At 46.9% G+C, this 12,896-nt stretch overlaps 1 long non-coding RNA gene and 1 pseudogene across 1 annotated transcript in view; one reads left to right on the top strand and one right to left on the bottom strand.

The window, feature by feature from the left end:
• Positions 1 to 12,896, bottom strand: part of LOC126203868 (uncharacterized) — a 564,020-nt gene that overhangs the window by 535,398 nt on the left and 15,726 nt on the right. The gene's annotated exons all lie outside the window — the stretch shown is intronic.
• On the top strand, positions 12,457 to 12,574 carry LOC126204823 (5S ribosomal RNA; annotated as a pseudogene).

Here is a 12,896-nt window from a genome sequence, read left to right on the forward strand (position 1 = left end):
GGTGTGCTGACCACACGCCCCTCCTATCAGCATGCTCCTCAGAGGATGACACGGCGGTCGGATGGTCCCGATGGGCCACTTGTGGCCTGTAGGCGGAGTGGTTTTCATTGCCCGTGGTAGCGGTTATTATGCTACAGCAAAGACCTACGTTATAAGTGCAGGTCTGACTTCAAAATTTCATTGCTTAACGTCGTAAGCAATCCATCCAAACATTGTCCCAAAAAACACTACTGAGATTGGCTTTTGGAACGGCAACATGCACCCGATATGTACAGGAAGGTTAAAAAACCATCATTCAGCGTTATGTGTAAGTAGATTCGCTCTTTACGGCGCGCAGCAATGCCAGATTGTATCATACTGACTCTCCAGTGACAAGGACTAAGTGAGGAGAATCTACTTTGAGACAAGAGTGACGAAAATAGTGACAGATACGAAAAAAATTCTCGTAGTGAAACTAACACAACAACTAACCCCCCCCCCCCCCCGGTCAAAAGTGTGCGGAGGAAAGAGCAGTGGCCGGCCGAGGTGGCCGAGCGGTTCCAGGCGCCGCAGTCTGGAAACGCGCGACCGCTACGGTCGCAGGTTCCAATCCTGCCTCGGGCATGGATGTGTGTCATGTCCTTAGGTTAGTTAGGTTTAAGTGGTTCTAAGTTCTAGGGGACTGATGACCTCAGCAGTTAAGTGCCGTAGTCCTCAGAACCATTTGAATCATTTTGTGAAAGAGCAATGCAGCCCACGGCGAGTGGATACGAGTGGATACCCATACTTCAGTCATGCAGTATTTCAGAATGAGAGCACTAAGAGACTTGTATCACACTTTACACATAATTTCAAACCTTTGGCAAATTTTTGCCCGCTCACGATCGCCAAAAAGATATGAATATTTATAACTTACTACATTTTCGGTGTTCATGCAGTAAAATGCCGCATGAAGCTCAACGTTTTAATTTATCACTTATTTACTGCCAAATCTATTCCTTACTCATTTTGCACACACTGTTTGCACATGTCACTGAATGTACCAGAAATGTTATATCATTGTACGGCACTTAATTCAGGAGACATGACATCATAAATACTAAGATGTTCGAAAGACTACATGGAAGGCGTTTAAATTTATTACTTCATTGCTAATATACTAGTAACACGTTTCGCAGACAGTTGCCACATGTAACACTGGATGCATCTACAAAATTACATCATTGTACAGCAGATAGTTCAGGAGATACGTGGTCATAAACACGGCGCCGCTTGAAAACAAAACTGAAGGGCGAAATTCGCTGGACATACAGCTGACCTGTGTATAGATGCGTGTGAACTATGTTAAATATATGTGGAATCCACATGACGTGCGTATTGCGGCAATGCCACGGATAGAAAGGTCATCCTAAAGCTCTGCAAAGATTTCAAATTTGGTAGAAATATTACTTACAGTCTGGAAATAAATACAATAGTGGTAAGAAACGTGGAGAGAGGAGGAGGGGGGGGGGGGGAGGAGATGGCCCGAAAGCGAGGGTGAAGGAGAACAGTAGGAGGGGCAGGAGATGGACAGAGAGAGAGAGAGAGAGAGAGAGAGAGAGAGAGAGAGAGAGAGAGAGGAGATGAATAGAGGGAGCAGCAGACGGACTTGCAGCAGACTGGAATAAACACACATCCGTGAGACGTGGGCGCTGCTCAGCTAGTCACAGCATAGGAGAAGTGCGACTAGGAGTAACCATGTTGCCAGTTCTGAGACGTGCAAGGCTCGAGTTTATCCCATTTATTGTTGGTCGTCTTCTATTACGGTACTGCTGCCTCGTTTCCATTTACTGGCGTCACTAACTCCCTGCCTTTCTTGCCCGTGAGCGGCAGCAGCAGCGCGCATCGGTAATTGCGGTGTCGTACCATCTCTGGAGCGACCGACAGTATTTCCGAGTTGTCGTGTGTCTGGCAGTCAGTTGGAGGCGGACCAGCAGTGCAGTCGGGACGCAGCAGCAGTGAAGTCGGGGACGGAGCGCCGGTGAGGCGCCGACAGCCAGTGCTCGCTGACGGCGGGCGACATACACGAACTGTGCGACGGTGGGAGATTGGAGCGGGCCGACCGTTGGTTGGTCGTCTCACCGGCACACGTATACTTCGTCCTTTCACCGTTTCCGGGCCTCAGCAGTTGGTCGGTTGGCGTGGAGCAGCGAGGAAATCTCCGCGGCGCGTGGTTTGGCCGGGCCTGCTGGCGGCCTCTATGCGGCGTCGGAGTGTGTGGTGCTGTTCCCATTGCTACGAGGTTCGTGGCACACCGATCCTGGACATGAAAGTTGAATTTTGACTGCAAGTCACGACTGTTCACACTGTGTCGTGTGGAGTTCGTTGTCGGCTGTTGGGAGAGAGCAACAACGTGTGTTTTCAAGTTGGCAAATTGTAGCCACCGTCCACTGGAGTTTAACTGTACTTGGTTATTTGAACTGAAGTGCACCAGCGGAATCTTCTGCCTTGTGGCCGTTAAGGGGGGCAGGACGTCAAACGGGCCGACTTAAAGCAGGAGAGGCACCACACGACATTTTAATTTCCACTGTCTATACTTTTACAAATAAATTCATAAAACTTTTTCAGCATGACCAGGAAGGATTCAGAATTCACACTCATAGCAGTGGAAGTTTGAAAACATAACGAAGTAATTTTTTTTACATGTAAAATTTCATCATTTTTTTCACTTACTCATGGAAACACTTGTTGCTATAGGTACACTTTTCTTCATAAGTAAGAGAGATGGTTCGACGAATTTTGCACAGCATACAAATCATACTTAAAGGCGTATGAAACTCTACAATTTTCCAAAACTATTAAAAACTGTGGTAAAAATTGAGGTAATTAACTACAAAATTTGTGTTTTTTCCAAACATGAAGTTTAAAATACAACAGATCATTCGTTTTTTCATAAATTCTAGAGTTTCATACACCTGTAAGTATTGTATGTATGCTGTGCAAAATTCATCGAAGAATCTCTCGACCTTATGAAGAAAAGTGTACCTATAGCAACAAATGCAGCCATTAGTAAGTGAAAAAATGATGAAATTTCACATGTAAAAAAATTACTTCGTTATGTTTTCGAACTTCCACTGCAATGAGTGTGAATCCTGAATCCTTCCTGGTGATGCTGACAAAGTTTTATGAATTTATTGGTAAAAGTATAGACACTGGAAATTAAAATGTCCTCTGATGCCTCTCATGCTCCAAGTCGGCCCATTTGACGTCCTACCCCCCCTAACATTCCGGTTACCTGCCCTGGCCGTTGACGTAAATTCAGGCAGTGTATTTTCCTCATCGTGTTGTGGCTGTCCAGTACGGTGTGTAGTTTGACAGCTCAATTGGTTGTGGGTGCCAATACCTTTTACGTTGTTCCATTGAGCTCCCTGTTGTGTGCTGGTCGGGTGAAGCAGAGGTTATCTTGTTGGTGGATACTTGACTGTCGGATCGACAGTGGTTGGGCCCACTGCTTCTCTCACCTAAGCGGGCGTTAGTGTTTGAATTCCAGGCCGACCCTCGGAACTTCTGAGCGCCCTTGCTTTGTTCTTGTTCTTTGTACTTGTATGGCTTCTAGCCGATATTTAGAATAACGTTGTTTTTCCCTTAAGGCGTCAGATGGTTTGGGCCTTCAGCCTAATTTAAGAACTGTTTTATGTAAAGCCTTTGGCATTTATTAAAAATTAATGTTATTGAGTCTGAAGTATTGGCCCTTCAGCCGATTTTGAATTTAAGTTGTTTGCTCTTAAAGTATCAGGTTCTTTGGGCCTTCAGCCTGATTAAGGAACTGTTTTAAGATAAGGCTTTGCCTATTAAATTTCTGATTTTGGTTGAGCTTTAATTTAAAAAACGGCTGAAAGCCAATAACTTAAAGTGGTCTTGCCCTAAAGGCATTACACTGTACGGCGCATTCAGCTGCTAATTAAGTTCCAAAACTAAAGCTGTGTTTTTATTTATTTATTTTTTTATTCTTGTCTCATGTAATGTTTGATGAAACAAAAGGTTGTATGTTCGAGTGTAACTGACAGCCGCTTATTTTGGCCCCTTTCCAGAACCTGCACTACTTGTCCTGTCCTGCAGGCTTAGCAGGGAGTCTCAAGTTCCTTTTGTAAATGGGTAAGGTAAAAATGTTGTCCCTTCCTTCCCGCCTTTCTCCAACCCCTTCCGCTGATCCCTCAAACATTAGGGATTGGGCTTACATTCGCGCCATTGCATTAACTTGCGCCGTTACTACCGAAACCTGTACCATATGAAGTGCTAGAGGGGAGCTGACACCACTTGTTTATCTGAGAACGTGGGTAGGCTTAAAAGTTGAGCAGGTAGGCAAAGAGAAACTGTTAGTAAAAAGGTAAAAAAACCATATCGTCGAAAAAATAAAGGCACTCTTTACGAGATTGCATATGTGTGAAACCAAAACGTGCTGCTTCGATAACATAGAGAATGAGTAGAAATGAAGAAGGAACGGAATTAGAGACGGAACGCTAGCCGGTATTAACGAAGAATGAAGGAGAGAAATAGGTAGTGTGTTTATCAGAAGAACCATCGCAGCATTCTCGCCTTAACTGATTTAGGAAAAACCTAGAGATGAATGGACGCACAGGGATTTGAACGGCGATCCTCCCCAAAACGAGTCCTCTGCGCCTCCTACCTCGCTGGTATGAGTAAGGCGGGTCGGGTTGGACATTACGGAGAAGAGGCTGAGAGGCTGCTGGTGGAGCTTATAACGGGAGATCGCAACAGTTTAAATGTAGTTGTGTAATCTTCCCGCCTACTCATTCCATAAGTTGCACTCAGGAATTAGCCTGGCGTTACGGGTAGCTCAGCGAGTTTTGCGACACACATTCCGGCAATAGCGTACGTGTTTCAAAACCGTTTACGGGGGATTATGGCGTCTTTGGCACCGGGCAAGGTGGCACAGTGGTGGGTGGAGGCACGCCGCGAAGAGCGGGGTTCATATTTCGGTCTGGCCGCTTACTTTTAAGTTTCGCTAGATCGTTCATGGCAACTAACGGGCAGAAGGCAACAGCCGATATTGTTCCCTTGTTCCCCACTCTGTGTCTTATCCCAGTTTCACCTCTGAAACGCCTGCTAAATCACGCAGGGCTGACAGGTAATTAGGATTGTGGAAAGGGCCAAGGGAGTTGCTGTCCGATCCATTTCACAATTGTAAATTATTATTATTTAGTTCAGAAAAACACCTTTGAAAGAATTAAATTTGCTTCGCGGCTGAAGGCCTCCAAACAGATGCTTTGGAATAAGTCCAATTTTGAAAAGACATGACACACAGTTAAATTTACGGAGAAGATGAATCGTATACATATATGAGATGAGCATGCGGAGCGGCTGAAGGCCGGCGGATTAAATCTCCAAAATTCCAAATATACTATGACGATTACTGAAGGCAGAAGGCCACAATATTTTAAGATGCTAAAGGGCTGATGGCCCGCAATGTGCACAGAAAGAGATAAACAAACGCAAATGGTTCAAATGGCTCTGAGCACTATGCGAGTTAACTTCTGAGGTCATCAGTCGCCTAGTACTTAGAAGTAATGAAACCTAACTAACCTAAGGACATCACACACATCCATGCCCGAGGCAGGAGGATTCGAATGTGCGACCGTAGCGGTCGCTCGGTTGCAGACTGTAGCGCCTAGAACCGCACGGCCACTCTGGCCGGCAAACAAACGCAATAAGATGGCTTAAGGCCTCAAGGTTAAATTCTAAAAATTAAGGGAATATATATATACTGCAACACTCGATAAATCAATACATTAAGTTTACAATTTTCCTTTTGCAACACCAACGGCGGAAGGGCCACAATAACTTGTTAAAACTTTCAGAGGAAATTACAATAACCTTTCAAGAGCAGAAGGCGATAATGTTTGGACTTGAAGGAAACTCAGAGAACATTTTTCCAGGGCTGAAGGCTCACAACTAGCTTTGCCAAATTAAAAATATAAAATACAGTTAAATTACAACATCATTAACACTGCCAAAAGGATAATTAAGAGAACGCCACTCAGGAGTCTCCAGTGGGTCGGCCTGCCCTCGTCCACTTAGGCGAGACAGGTGGTGAGTCAATCTACACTTAGTTCGTGCCAACCCAACCAAGGGACAGTCACGGACCGACCGACCAACGGCTTGCTTGCCACGATGGAGCACACCAGAATTCAAGGCCCCAAAAAATTCCCATTACCACTATCCCCAAAAAACTGAGCTGCCAAAACTACACACCATGCTGGGCAGCAACAACAGGTGAGGAAAAGGCACTGCCTAAAAACTACGTTAGCGGCCAGGGCAGGTTACCAGAACACTAACGGCCATAAGGCAGAAAGTTCCGCTGGTGCACTTGACTATGGGTAAACTAATTTGATCAATTCTACCTGATGGCGGCTATCTCTAACACTTCACTCGTTGTTGCTCAAAGGAAAACCTCCACAACAGCAACGCCGGAACCAACAACGTAATGCTGAGAACCATTCAACCTTCAGGTCCTGGGTCGGTGAGCGACGATGCTTGTACCGATCGGACGGCTCCAGACAGACTCCGACACTGTGCAGAGACCGCCAGCGGCCGAGTCGACTACCCCTCACGGAGATGTCCTCGCACCAACCGACCGACCAACGATCCACCAAAGGTCCAGGACCAACTCACGACCCGAACTGCCGCCGTCAACTCTCCTCCTCGCACCTTCCGACTCACTCCACGGCAGATGACAACCGGGAAGTAATAGCAGCCGAGCAAGGATCCTATCAGAGGGGATATGTCGATACGCGCTACTAGCGCCGATGACGGTCAGGTAAAACTGCAACTCAGTAACGTCAATAATTTAAATCAACGTGGTGAGATGGAAATACGTTAAAACAGGGTGTAAAATACCAAACAGTGGAACGACGAGCCATGCACGACTCAACTTCAGTCTCAAATATTAACTTCATTGACAGGCCGTTAAACGCTAAACTTCCTTGCTTGACGTTCACAGAAGTCAGTCTTGTAAACTTGCTTGACGTTCACAGAAGTCAGTCTTGTAAACGAAAAATTGGCCCACACGAGAAATAAATACGATGCAGTCTAAACTGCTTGCGTGACGTGAAATTGTTGTACGAAATAAACACGAAAGAATGCACAAATAATGCAACATCTTTGTCACTCGAATGAAAACTACTAGGTCGTCCAGAAACACAACAGTTATCTCAGAAACAATCGTCGCAGCTGTTGAGATACCCGCACCATCGACAGATAACGCGGCCACTGACCTCGGACTTCTCACAGAAGTCTTCGGACGCGCGCCAGTCCACGGGCTTGCCAGCAGCCGACAGGGTTACACAAACTAGTCCGGTGGCAGCTCCGAACATACGGCGAAATGTCATGTGCTACCCGCCTGAAATCCCTCTCCAGTTTCCACATGTTCGAATGAAACCGACCTAAACGATACCACTAAGGCGCACTCTACTTTCTGCACCCGTCAAACGTTTCATATCTTTGGTCATTTAACGCACACTTTTTTTTTTTTAACAGTGTCACTAATTCTTGTAATGAGTTATTAACTTCATGACTGGCATTTCCCGTTTATGTGAGCATCACATCTCGTCGTTCAAAATGTTACATGCACTACTGGCCATTAAAATTGCTAAACCAAGTAGAAATGCAGATGATGAATGGGTATTCATTGGACAAAAATATTATATTAGAACTGACACGTGATTACATTTTCACGCAGTTTGGGTGCATAGATCCTGAGAAATCAGTACCCAGAACAACCACCTCTGGCCGTAATAACGGCCTTGATACGCCTGAGCATTGAGTCAAGCAGAACTTCGATGGCGTGTACAGGTACAGCTGCCCATCCAGCTTCAACACGATACCACAGTTCATCAAGAGTAGTGACTGGCGTATTGTCACGAGACAGTTGCTCGGCCACCATTGACCAGACGTTTTGAATTGGTGAGAGATCTGGAGAAGGTGCTGGCCAGGGCAGCAGTCGAACATTTTCTGTATCCAGAAAGGCCCGTACAGGACCTGCAACACGCGGTCGTGGATTATCCTGCTGAAATGTAGGGTTTCACAAGGATCGAATGAAGGGTAGAGCCACGGGTCGTAACACATCGGAAATGTAACGTACACTGTTCAAAGTGCGGTCAATGCGAACAAGAGGTGACCGAGATGTGTAACCAATGGCACCCCATACCATCACGCCGGGTGATACGCCAGTATGGCGATGACGAATACACGGCTCCTATGTGCGTTCACCGCGATGTCGCCAAACACGGATACGACCATCATGATGCTGTAAACAGAACCTGGATTCATCTAAAAAATGAAGTTTTGCCATTCGTGCACCCATGTTCGTCGTTGAGTACACCATCGCAGGCGGTCCTGTATTTGGTGCAGCGTCAAGGGTAACCGCAGCCATGGTCTCCGAGCTGATAGTCCATGCTGCTGCAAGCGTCGTCGAACTGTTCGTGCAGGTGGTTGTTGTCTTGCAAACGTCCCCATCTGTTGACTCAGGGATCGAGACGTGGCTGCACGATCCGTTACAGCCATGCGGATAAGATACCTGTCATCTCGACTGCTAGTGATAGGAGGCCGTTGGGATCCAGCACGGTGTTCCGTATTACCCATATGAACCCACCGATTCTGTATTCTGCCAACAGTCAATGGATCTCGACCAACGCGAGCAGCCATGTCGCGATACGATAAACCGCAATCGTGATAGGCTACAATCCGACTTAGTCGGAAACGTAATGGTACGCATATCTCGTCGTTACACGAAGCATCACAACAACGTTTCACCAGGCAAGGCCGGTCAACTGCTGTTTGTGTATGAGAAGTCGGTTGTAAACTTCCCTCGTGTCAGCACGTTGTAGGTGCCACTACCGGCGCCAACGTTGTGTGAATGCTCTGAAAAGCTAATCACTTGCACATCACAGCATCTTCTTCCTGTCGGTTAAATTTCGCGTCTGTAGCACGTCATCTTCGTGGTATAGCATTTTTAATGGCTAGTATTGTATGTAACTCGCAATATCATCTGCAAGTATTTAGAAAGTACAGCGTATATTGCGAGAAGTAGTCATAACGGTTTAACTGCCAACTCGAAAGTTATGTAATTAATGTTTTGTTTGCACAACATGTCTGCAGCCCTGTCAGATACTATGACGCCCGCGCCACAGTATAGCGGCCAAAACATTTTGACGATCGAAGTTGGTAGACTTACTCGGTTGCCGGACGCGTGATATCTTCGTTTCCGTAAAATAGTGCTGTAGTGGATAGGAACCGAGCGGTACCACATCTACTTCCGTTGCTGGCCAAACAGCAGCGACGAACATTTCTTCTACGACCGAGATTTGAACAGGCTACCTCCGAGCCCAACGGCAACACACAGGCGTGACTTAGCGACCTCGGACACGGGAGCGCGTCACTTCTGAGGACGAGTGTTTCACGTCCGCTGTGGTAACCCTGGGAGCGCGTCCGTAGGGGCGGCGCGTCACCACGCCACAGCCTCTATTCCGTACATCTGCACCGACATCACATGTGTCTCCATTGCCTTGTTCGTGGTTTGTTCTCTTGCACCCTGATTCTAATCTCGACTCTCAATAAGTTCGACTTCCCGACGAAGACGAATGTACAGCACAGCGTACTCGACGTCAAACAGTCCTCGCGCGGAACGTGGAAGAGAACGAGAACCTGGTTTCTCCGCCGCGGTTGCTGTACGCACAGAAGCGGTCACACGGGACGTGCGCAGCAACGTGGATCTGCGACCGCACAACTCTCCAACCGTAGTTGTCGGCAACACCTTGCCGACCAATCGCACTCACTTTGCTTCCCAAAATGGACACGCGTAAAGTACTATCGTTAACTTCATTAACGATTCTCAAAGATGCGCGGGAAACTCGAACAACTTTGTGAAAACAAAGGTACCTAACACTTTGAAGAGAGCTCTTCAGTAGTTTGGTTCCATACAAAACACACAGATGATATTTTTGAGGAAACAAAAAATATTTCGAACATTTATGAAAAGGTATTTTTTTAATCTGCGTATAGAAATCTAACAAAGATGTGCAAATTGTAAAAACAGTACGCTACGAAACATGACGATTTGCCTACAAAACATTTTTCGTCGAAACTGAGTTTCCACTTCAACATCATTAGTAGAGATGTAGACGGAGACGGCCGCTGGTGTGGCCGCGCGGTTCTAGGCGCCACAGTCTGGAACCGCGCGAACGCTACGGTCGCAGGTTCGAACCCTGCCTCTGGTATGGGTGTGTGTGATGTCCTTAAGTTAGTTAGGTTTAAGTAGTTCTAAGTTCTAGGGGACTGATGATCTCAGAAGTTAAGTCCCATAGCGCTCAGAGCCATTTGAACCATTTTTTAGACGGAGACTCGCTGAGTAAAATATGTGGAGCGGTTAAGACTTCCATACTCTACTTAAGCCGTTTTACTCTCCGAAATTCTCTTCCAGAACATTTTATCGTAGAAAATCTTACTAGAGGCGATTAGACATTTTTTATACATCTCAAATGTGCTAATGCCTTGGAACAGCGCATTTTCATAGCTCGCAACTTCTAATACAGTCGCCACGGCACTTCAGCTTCTGTACGCTGCATTACAATACGAGACCTTTTCGTTTGTACATTTGTCGTGGAAGCCGATCTTACGTGGTAGCGGTTCGTGGCGTACTACGTAACTGAGATCCGAAAGGAGGCGGTGTGCTGTTCAAGCGCGTGAATGCTGCGTAACGTGAAATTCCACGCCGTACCGTCACGCAAGTCGTACCGCTTACAGATGGCTTTTGTTGGCATGTCTCTTCGCATCAGGCACGCATTTTTAACGAGTTTTTAATTACAGACGGTTCCACTGGACGAACTTTCTGGAGTTGCCTTGTAAGTAGTGCGGTAGTTCTCGTGGATTAAGAGAGCGAGTGCGCTGCCTCGCAGCAGAGTAGGCGCACGTAGCTGGCGCGCGCGGCTGCGGCACACACAAGTGGCCGGGTAAGCCCTTTACTGGACTGTGTGCGAGGGGCGGGCAAAGTTTTACCGTTACCGCCAGAGCGCGGCGCAACTCGCGCTTCGGACCACTGGCGCAGGCGCGCCCCGCCACACACTCCCGAGAGTTGCCCGCCAACTCGGCGACGCCACTAGTCTCACGTAAGATGATACGGAATGCACGCAGGCCAGAGCAGGGGGCTAGAGCACGACACTGTCAAACAAATGCTAATCGCGAACATTCTAGGTTAGGCTTCACCGTGACTGTTATTGACATTAAATGAAAGAACAAGTTTATTGTTACCAGTCACCGTTTTATTTATTTCCACGACGCGTTTCAAACGTTTAAACCTCCATCATCGGGTGGATTTACATTATTTAGTATGAAATTTGTCTGTGTGTTGCGTTACGATTTTGGAGGAACTTGTGGCACTGCCTAATGGAGAAACAAGACACTATTTCACAAGATGGTTTTGGATTTCTTCTGACAAAAAAATTAAACATATCTAATGGTAAACATAAAATAAATACAGTAGAGTACCTCCAGGGGTCACAGGTTCCTACTCGCTGTCGTGACACATCACATGTATACTGTCATATTTGTAAACAAATATGGCGTCTGGAATTCGCTGAGTGCAAGGTTCGTATAGCAGAAGAGAAGACATAATCGCAAAGTACATAGAATATACATCTTAACAACATTGTTACAGAATAATTATTTAAAGGATTTGGAGGTGTCGAATATATGTGTGTGTACTTCAGGTGGCATATAAATGCGATTTTGACAAGTTAAAACAGCTTAACATTCGTACTCGTTTATACAATCAGGTGAAATGTTAAAATGGCTTAAATTTCATACTTGTTAATAACAATCAGGTGAAATGTTACAGACTTTAAGTACAACGCGAAAACGGACCGATTTACCTGACGTCCTGAAGGACGCGATCATTGGCTTTTGGGCCTACGGTGGAAGCATCTTCGACGCTGCAGCATTTGTAAACCGTTCGCATGTCGTCGTAGTTCAAGTACATCGTGCATAGCAAAATTACGTTATCCAAAACCGGCGCTGAGGCATCTGTGGTACACCACAGGGCAAAGATTACAGGGGTGGACGACGGCAGCGATGTGTACGGGCCAACAGGCGTGCAACTCTTGAGGAACTGACGGCTCAGATGAACCGAGGGGCTATCAACAGTGTCTCCTCCACCACCGTTCAGCGAACGTTGCTGCGTGTGGGCGTCCGCGTCAGGTATCTGGTTCGTGCACTCGTGCTGGCTGCTGTTCGGGACGGGGGGTGGAATTTGCGAACCATAGACAACGAGGTTATTAGAGACGGAGCACAAGCTCAGATTAGGGAAAGGATGGGGAAGAACATCGGCCGTGCCCTTTCAAAGGAACCATCCTGGCATTTGCCTGAAGCGATTTAGGGAAATCACGGAAAACCTCCCCTCAATTACACTGCGGCCCTACACAGCGTGGCAAAGGCCTTGCCGCAGTGGATACACCGGTTCCCGTCAGATCACCGAAGTTAAGCGCTGTCGGGCGTGGCCGGCACTTGGATGGGTGACCATCCGAGACGCCATGCGCTGTTGCCATTTTTCGGGGTGCATTCAGCCTCGTGATGCCAATTGGGGAGCTACTCGACCAAATAGTAGCGGCTCCGGTCAAAGATAACCATCATAACGACCGAGAGAGCGGTGTGCTGACCACACGCCCCTCCTATCCGCATCCTCATCTGAGGATGACACGGCGGTCGGATGGTCCCGATGGGCCACTTGTGGCCTAAAAACGCTTACACAGCGTGATTCCTTGCGTGACAGAAATACGTGTCTGCAACAAAGTTTAGTGCTGTTCGGTACGAAATGGATGTGTGCGTGTGGCACTTCGGCAACAGTATAATCTGACATCCGAAACGTA

This window comes from Schistocerca nitens, chromosome 9 (assembly GCF_023898315.1).
Source record: "Schistocerca nitens isolate TAMUIC-IGC-003100 chromosome 9, iqSchNite1.1, whole genome shotgun sequence".
Taxonomy (NCBI): domain Eukaryota; kingdom Metazoa; phylum Arthropoda; class Insecta; order Orthoptera; family Acrididae; genus Schistocerca; species Schistocerca nitens.